The 8526-nt window shown below is 31.2% G+C and overlaps 1 long non-coding RNA gene across 1 annotated transcript; it reads left to right on the top strand.

The window, feature by feature from the left end:
• Nucleotides 1-5592: 5592 nt before the first annotated feature.
• LOC125503702 lies at nucleotides 5593-7101 on the top strand. Its single transcript, XR_007281022.1, has 2 exons — nucleotides 5593-5938; nucleotides 6373-7101. It is a non-coding gene; the product is annotated as an uncharacterized LOC125503702 (long non-coding RNA).
• Nucleotides 7102-8526: the final 1425 nt, after the last annotated feature.

Here is an 8526-nt window from a genome sequence, read left to right as displayed (position 1 = left end):
TTTAAAACAGAAAAGCCACTAAGGAATCTGAGAAAGTTCTCCTTATTTCACTTTTGACATTTATTATCCAGTCCGGCCAACTAAAGATGTAGAGAAAGATGTTTTATTGCTCAACATATCTCCGCGATAACTAAATCAAAGCCACTAAATTTGGTCTTGTTTGGAAAAACTTGGCGTACGCCATCTCATTCTTAAGCGATAGAAATCTTTATATGAAATTTTAAAGCAATTTTGTAACATTTTAAATGAAGATACCTATTTTTAAACAACAATAAACAAGAAAGACAATTAACGATAACGAAAGTTAAACCCGCTCTATAATATCTCTTTACTAATCGACGATTTATTTACTCAATTAACTAAACCCAAGAAACTAAATGTTCAATTAAAAGTATGCTGACGAGGGAATTGTTTAAATAAAGGATGCAAAGTCTAAATTGTTATTAGTGTCTTCCTAAGTGTGCAAAATGTTTGCCTTCCTTTTTAAGCACAGGTCAAGTCTAATTGAAGTTGAGTGTTGAGTGGACAGTGCTTTGCACCTCAGCTGCCCGAATGAGGAGTAATGCTTCTGAAATTTTCGTTTCATTTTTCCAGCAAGCAAAAGTCTGAAGAAAGTAAATCAGGTGATATGGCCGGTTAGAACATATGTTCTTATCTATTTTAGTTCTCGTTTCGAATATTGATTGAAAAACGTGCTTTACCTCATTGAATTAGGAACATATAGAATGATAAATGTTTGAATGAATGTACATTAAACTTTTTTCAATACAACAAACCCATTTATAAGATTCCAATTTCCCAAAAAAAAAAACAATTAAAAAAATTAAACAGTATGCTTAATGGTAAAATATTCCTATTTAGGCCTGTGGGTTTTTTGGTCTAAAAGTACACCTACTTCTAACGGTATGTTGCTCTTTCTGTGCAATTGGTGTAAATATGGCACCCGCTTCATAGAGTCCTGAGGATGACTTAAATATAGTCGAAACGTTGGCCCATGAAAAATAGTGTATTATTTTTTGACCATCATCTATTGACCGAAAAACCCACCGACCTAAATAGGCATATTTTACTGTTTTGTTAATTAGCCACAGTATGTTTAATCTTTGGCCACACTTCTCATAAAACATATTTTTCCAATCTTTAATAATCGACTTCTCTTATGTAGCAGATACACTTTATGGTGTGTAAAAAACTTGAAGAACGTAATTCTAATGTAATATTTGAACAGAAAAAGTAGTAACTCTAGTATTTGGTGTAATTTTTCTTGTCGTCTGCATGAAAATTTTCAAAGTCCAATAGCCTCGAAAATAGGACAAGTGGAGGGTTTCTTCTGGAGTCGTTTTGACGAGTAATGTTTGTTCTTTGTTTGCCCATGCTGTGCTTTTTCTGCCCTTAAGGTGCAAATATTGACAATTTATTTCGTCTTTTGCATGCGATATACTGTTAAAACCTTAAGTTGCTACTCATTTTAAATCGAAAAACATGAATTTTTATTCGCAACACTGCAATTGGAAACACCAATTTTTGGATAAAGATTTGCAAGGAACGCACCTTTATAAAGATATCAGTCAAGGGCTTCCACTTCACTAGAAATACAATATAAATATAAGTATAATAGTTTCAAAAAATTGCATAAAATATTAGTCCCAATTCACAGAAAAGCAAATGAGAAAACTACTTTTTAATAGCTAAACTATTACTGACAAAATGAGTTTTTGTTCATGACCCTGAGCCGATTTGAAGAGATGCTTTTAAAATGCCATAACTTATATTTTTTTAAAGAAATACATGTCTAGGCTGGCGTAGTTAATGCCAAACCATTAAGTGCATATAATGACATTCGATTAGCTTTCGGAAATAACTTATAAAGCGGTTCAATTTACGGTTTAATAGCCTTTTAAGCCCGATGTCAATTTTATCATCAATAACGTAGAAGAAATACGAAAATATAATGGAAAAGTATGAGCAATTGCCTTAGAAAATATCACAGATAAAAGAAACGCTAAAGCAACTACTTAACGTGCTGTAATACCCCTTATATAAATCTTGCTTAGAATGGTACCTACACTTTGTGAAAAATATAATTGTAACTTATACTCAAGGTTCTAGTGCTTAGGAGCTTAAGTGACAATACTATTATAGTAATTTGTACTTTAGTGCCCACCATGTATTATCTGCAATGTAGTAACTAAGTTAATTGCATGTTTATGCATGCAACAAGATGTTATTAAAATAGACTCTGGCAAAAATGCAGTTTGATTGCCTCTCTAAATGATTCATCGCCTTGTTCAAGACGTCGTACATCGTTGGATTGAAGAATAAATGCAATGTCAATATTCAATAAGCTAGCCGCACTTCTGTGAATTTGCAAAAAATGTTATGTCTGACGTCGCTAATATATCTACATACGTAGGACTTATTCAGTAGCTGTGACTTCATTTATTCAAACTGTTGAGTTACTTGCTTCAAGTCGACGTGTTTCCTTTAAATATTTAAATTGAACATATACTAGAATTGAAAAATAACAAATTCGAATTCCTCAAGTTCATCTAGTAAGAAAGTCTTCAGTCCAAGTTACAGATTTTTTTGTATTTATGTTAAAGTTCAGATCGGACCTCTAAAGCTTGGTGGATGATTGAACCACGATAAGTGTTAAAAACCGCGACATTAATTAAAGCAAATGTGTTTTAGCATTTTTTATGTCATTAAATATTTTCCTTTGAGCAATTTTACTTTTCTTTGTGATTATAAAACGCATACATAAAAACTTATTTAATTTCGGTTATTTTTTCTTGCTAAACATAAGAGCCTTCAAAGTGGAAAATAATAGAACAACACAGAGTTGCAATTTCCTAATTAGTTTGATTACATTGAAATAATCCATTGTTTTCGTTGTTATTTATTACCATCGTCCTTACAATAACACGAGGAATACACATACAATTTTATTTAATTCACCCAAACAAGTGTGACTAATGTGAGAAATTTATCTATTTTTATCGATACTGGTTGTAACAGTTATTGGGAAAATTGTCTATTTACATACGTCTCCAAATACGTATTCATTAGATGATTCATATTGCTTTTATCGCTGAAATGTACATGTATTCATCGTGCTAATTCATTGACGTATGATGTGTATTGGTTAATTACATTTTATTGTTGTCAATTTGTTAAATCGTAATATCAGATTATTAGCAATTTTGCTTTCCGTTGAGAAAAAAATATTTAAAATAATTGTAGGATTTTTGAATAAGTTTTACACAATTGAATAGCAAAAACAAAATACATCTGTTGACTATAAAAGGATAATGTTTTATTTTCATCAGTCTGATAACAGGCCATTCATAGTCTGTGTGCTTACAAGGATTTACCTATGATAGAAGTAAATCATTAATTGATGGAATGTTTTAATAAATTCGTGTTGATGCATTGGAATTTTCTTTTGTAGGGTATAAAAATATGACAATCATGTTGAAAAATCGAGATAAAGTTTCACCCAACATCACCATTTCATAGTCACTTGATACGTTTAAGGTTCAAATTTGGATTGATTGGCACATAATGAAAATTGAAGACCCTAAAATTTAACTCAAACATGAGTTTCTCCGATACTGGCAGAAACATTTGCCATGCCTTCTTAAGTTTGATGCAAAAGAAAAGCTTTCGATTAGAAAATTATATATTTTTTGTGAAACTTCATCCTTTCGGATGCTCATCAATTCTTTATATTTAATTATTCTAATACAGTAAACTCACAAAGATCGTATTTTAGTTAAAAAGTAATATTACTGAAATACAGATTATTTTGTTCCTATATTAAATTGTGGTTAATGAGGATGCTTAATATTCTACGTACAAATTTATTATCTACAGATAGTAGAAAAAATTAAAACCCGACGATATAAGTTGCCAAATAAAATAAAAAAGTAACATGAAAATTCTAATTAATACCATTTTCTTGAGGCATTTTAATTGCATCAATAAAACTGTTAGCAAATCTGAAAAGACATACAATCATGTTAAAAACAAAAATACATTTAAAATGTTACAAATTTTTAATACGTTTAATATGTTATTATTTATTAAAGTTTTAAGTGAGTTTCCTACCTATGAATGATGAATATGAATACATTCTAAGAAAATCTACATGGAGTCCAACAGACAAACAGACCAATTTTTACAGGAACTTAATTTAAATTCAAATAGTTTATGTGAAAATGTTCATCTTGTAAAACCTACTCATTTTAAGCTCCAATTTTTTCCGCTGCTTTTTTTAAGCTGCCTTAATTGCGTTTGCAGCAAATAAACCTGGCATTGTTTACGTCTGTTCAAAACGAATTTCTGCAATTAGGCTTAACTAAATTTATGCAATATTTACCAAAACTCACACCAAATAAATTTCCTCAATTGCGTATTTTGATTGCATTGAGTAATTCCTTTTGGCAGGGCTTTGCTATACATCGTCCAGACACGCTTAAAACCATCACCACCGGTATATTTTTAAAAAACGAAAATTGCTGATTTTTTGCTGAAATGTTTTTTAATTGACCTGCTGATAGATATCAGAAGTAATTACAATGTTTTCCATGCAATAAAGACAAATTTTGAAAAATGGTATTAAATTGGATCAAGTAAAATTACAAATTATATATAAAAATACGAATATGTTTTCAGCATATTTTGTCTGTAACTTCCATAGGTTTTGATTATTTTTTACTTTTTCTGGTGTTATTCTGCCAATAGTGTGAGTGTCATTTTTCTACTTTTTGGGCGTACAGAATGTGCAATTTTTGCATTTTTAAATTTGCCCAAATTTTAATGCCTTCGGCCTCTTTTCATATAGTCCAGTGCCAGTTGCAGGAAGATCTAACTGAGAAACTATAGCTCAATCTCAAACAAATAATTAATTTATTTTCGAACCTTGTTACATTTTTAATATAACGAATTCAATTGCATATTATTGCATATAATTGTATTTAAATGCTGTAGTGTAGAACTTCGAGTCTTTACTAGTGAAGCTGCGGGCAAATTCTGGGCTTCCCATTATTATTTCAGTAATAATTTTTCTTCTGATGGTAAATGTGTGTATAGTTTATATTAGTGAGTTTTTCGGGCTTGTAGGCCGATGTAGATAATAATTTCGTTCCAACGTTTCGCAAGCATGAATGTCTTGCCTCTAGAAAAGTGTATCGCTCGAGACAATCGAGTTGAGTTTAACTCACCAGTTTCATAAAAATCCGAACTATTTTGAACTCATAATCAATCTGCGATTTGTTGCAGCATAAGTTGTGTGAAACGATTTTTGATTCTGTAATTTCATCTTGGCAGAAATACTTTTCAACATTTTATCTTACTTTCTTATCTAATACAATCAATATACTACACAAGTTTATAGCTCCTCAGTTTTCGTTATTTATTTTTTAGTACTATTTTCAAGTTGTTCCATCCTGTCATCTGATCGCTTTATTTCTAGAAGCGGTTAATGCTGTTAACGCATGCACTGTAATCGATGACGTTCCGGTCTTTTTACATCCATAAGTAGTCACCGGTAGGTAATCAAATAATTAATCCATGACGTGCTCTTATTATTCCATGTAGCGTCTATAATCGTCCCGACGCCCAAGTGTGTGTCCATTTTTAGACACGCTGAAATCCCAACTTGAGCGCGTTCGTTCCTTCAACAAATCTGATCTTCAGTTGGAAAACTTCTGCGATGCAACAAACTTCTTCGGAAATTGGACGTGATCGAGAAAAAGACAGACGTAATTTGGAACGATTTCGAGTTACCCTCACTCGAGAATAGATGAATTCTGACACTTCGGGAGAATTCGGGAATTGCAGCGCCTTGACTCAGACTCGCAAATTATCAGTTTTATCCCGAAATGCGACTATTTTAGTTTTAGTTTTTGTTTTTGGCATTGGCACCATTTTTTGAGTAAGTACTTTGGCTGAGTGTGTCTTCCTTCATCCCCCAAAGGCTTTCAATACCTACTAATCGTCTTCTAATGGAAAATCCGCGTTTCTCGATGGTAAACTCAATCCCAAAGCTTTTCTATTTCAGCTTTTAAAATGGCGATGGAATAGTATTTTTAGATTGACAACAGGTGTAGTGGCTATTTGCGAGGAAATAGTTCAGATTTTATGAGGTTGCACTTTACCTTATCATGTAATGAAGGCTAATGCAACAGAGCAATAAAAATTTGTTAAAACGCCCGCAAGTCCCAGAGCACAATTAAGGCTTTTCTTTGATCTTCACTTTGTTCATTGTTTCAAAAAAAATTCGTTTCTATTTAGTGCAATTGGGATGCTTATTTTCTACTTCTATTTTATTTTCTTCTTTCATTGTTTTTTTTTTCTTCGCGTGATTAGATATCACGTATCAATTTGGTTTTGGTCAAATGCAAGGATAGATGGCGACATAGAGCTAGCTGTAGGCAACACATTCAGCACCTAATTAAATAAAGCGACGATAGAAAAGAGAAAAACAGGAGCATATTTTACAAAATATGTGACATTCAAAGCCACTTTTTGCCTTTTAACTCCGACATTAATTAGGAAAATGACTATTTGCGATGTTCGTTTTGCGAAGTTTAATAATTGATAATAAAGTTTTCATTTTAGACTAATTGAGCATAAAAAAATAATTATTTTGTTGCAAGGACCACTTGAAGAAATAAATATCAGTTCCTTTGCCGGTTTATGCTCTCAATACTGAAACGAGTAATTTGCATGTCTGATTATTTGCAAAATACATTGATAACAAACATTTTCTTGTAGTTATTTGCGGCATTTTAAGCCAGACGTTAACAGAACTGATCCGAGGCCCAAAATTGACCGTTTTTTTTATTTATTATTATAGATATAAATCTTAATGAATATCTAGCAAAGATATGTATTCATCAGTGGTGTATTTTAAGAAGCTGAGTGTTAAAAATAGTGCCCCAGATAACTTATTTTTATCGAACTGAACTTCGTGTATCCACGCAAAGATTGAGTTTATTCCCATTGCAGATGAAATTATTGTTATCATATTAATGAGGAGTAGTCTGTACAATCATTCTTATTGATGGTGCAAAAATAGCAAAGTAGTCTTTATGATTGCAAGTGTTTTTAATTTTAATCCTGTTGCTTCTTTTATTTTCTGTTTCTTATTAACGCCGAACGATAATTAAATTCGATTTTCTTCGCTCTCAAAATCGAGATGGTAGAAGACATCAAAATGGGAAGAAAATGAATGTTCAAATTCGAACTCAGCAAGAGCAGGAATTGATCTGTGATTTACAAATAAAGCAAAAACGTTGCGTGAAAAAATCCACATCATGAAATATTTATCCACAAAATCCAAATCATAATATATTAAGGGTTTATATTAACATATATACAACATATAAACATGTTTGATAGGTCGACTTCTTCCGAACTTTATTGAAGATCATCGTGAGACAATCTCTATAATGACAATCTCTATAAGATCAATCAATATAATGTGAAATTCTTCGAATAAAATATGTTTAATAATATAATTTAAAACTAGTACATTTACCAGGACGGTGGAATCTTTTGAACCGGTAGAAATCTTATTTGGGTTATGGTTGACATTAATTTAATTAAAATCTTTTATTTCATTAATTGATTTCAAGTTAAATAATCCTTATTTTTTGATGTGCTAGAAATGGAAACATTTATCTTAATCAGACAAATTTACACATGTGCTTATGAGAGCACTATGATTAAAATTCCTCAATAAAACTTTCAGTCATTATCACCAGTAATGTTAAGATTCTTACAAATCACAGTTACACTTGAATTGTTTTCCTTTTAATATATTTCCGCTTTTATTGCAAAAACTAAATAATTAATCATCTTACACATTTAGAATTTCTAATCTGTTTCTTCAACCTAAATTTGTCACGGTAAATTACAAAACATTAGCTTCATACAAGCAAGCAAAATGCATATATTTGTTGTGATCATTATTTGCATTGTTTATCGGTTCAGTTTGCTTAAGACTTTCCTCAAGAATTGTTCAAATGAAATCTCATTTATCAAATATTTACATTTACTACCGTATGAAATAAGGCGAGCAATAGACCCTGTGTAAGTTGAAGTTTTTAGTATTTGCCAACACGACAGTTAAATTAAAATTAAACATTAAAAAAAATATTGTATAAATGAAGAACATTATTTCAACTCAAGTAAATTCATTTGAATGATACACTTTGTTACACACGCCTATGGATTTCGATAGGAGGGCTACATAATTATTTATAAATTTGTGAAGAATGATTTGAGTTAATAATGCCTCTTCAAAAATTTTCTGAGGGGTGAAGTTTTGTTTGAACTGTAAAACTGCCATTAGAAAGTCATCTCTTGTAAAAAAAATACTCTTTTTGCACAATGGTTTGGATAAGAGACATAAAATATTACGATTTCAAGGAGTTTTGGAGAAAATAAACTTGGGCGTAAGGCAATGTCAAGAAAAGTATCTAATTATTTTAAGGGCGGCCAAAAAGCTGCATGCTC

This window comes from Dendroctonus ponderosae, unplaced genomic scaffold (assembly GCF_020466585.1).
Source record: "Dendroctonus ponderosae isolate FM_Combo_2020 unplaced genomic scaffold, Dpon_F_20191213v2 Dpon_F_20191213_246, whole genome shotgun sequence".
In the NCBI taxonomy this organism is placed as follows: domain Eukaryota; kingdom Metazoa; phylum Arthropoda; class Insecta; order Coleoptera; family Curculionidae; genus Dendroctonus; species Dendroctonus ponderosae.
This window is presented reverse-complemented; position numbering and strand designations above follow the sequence as displayed.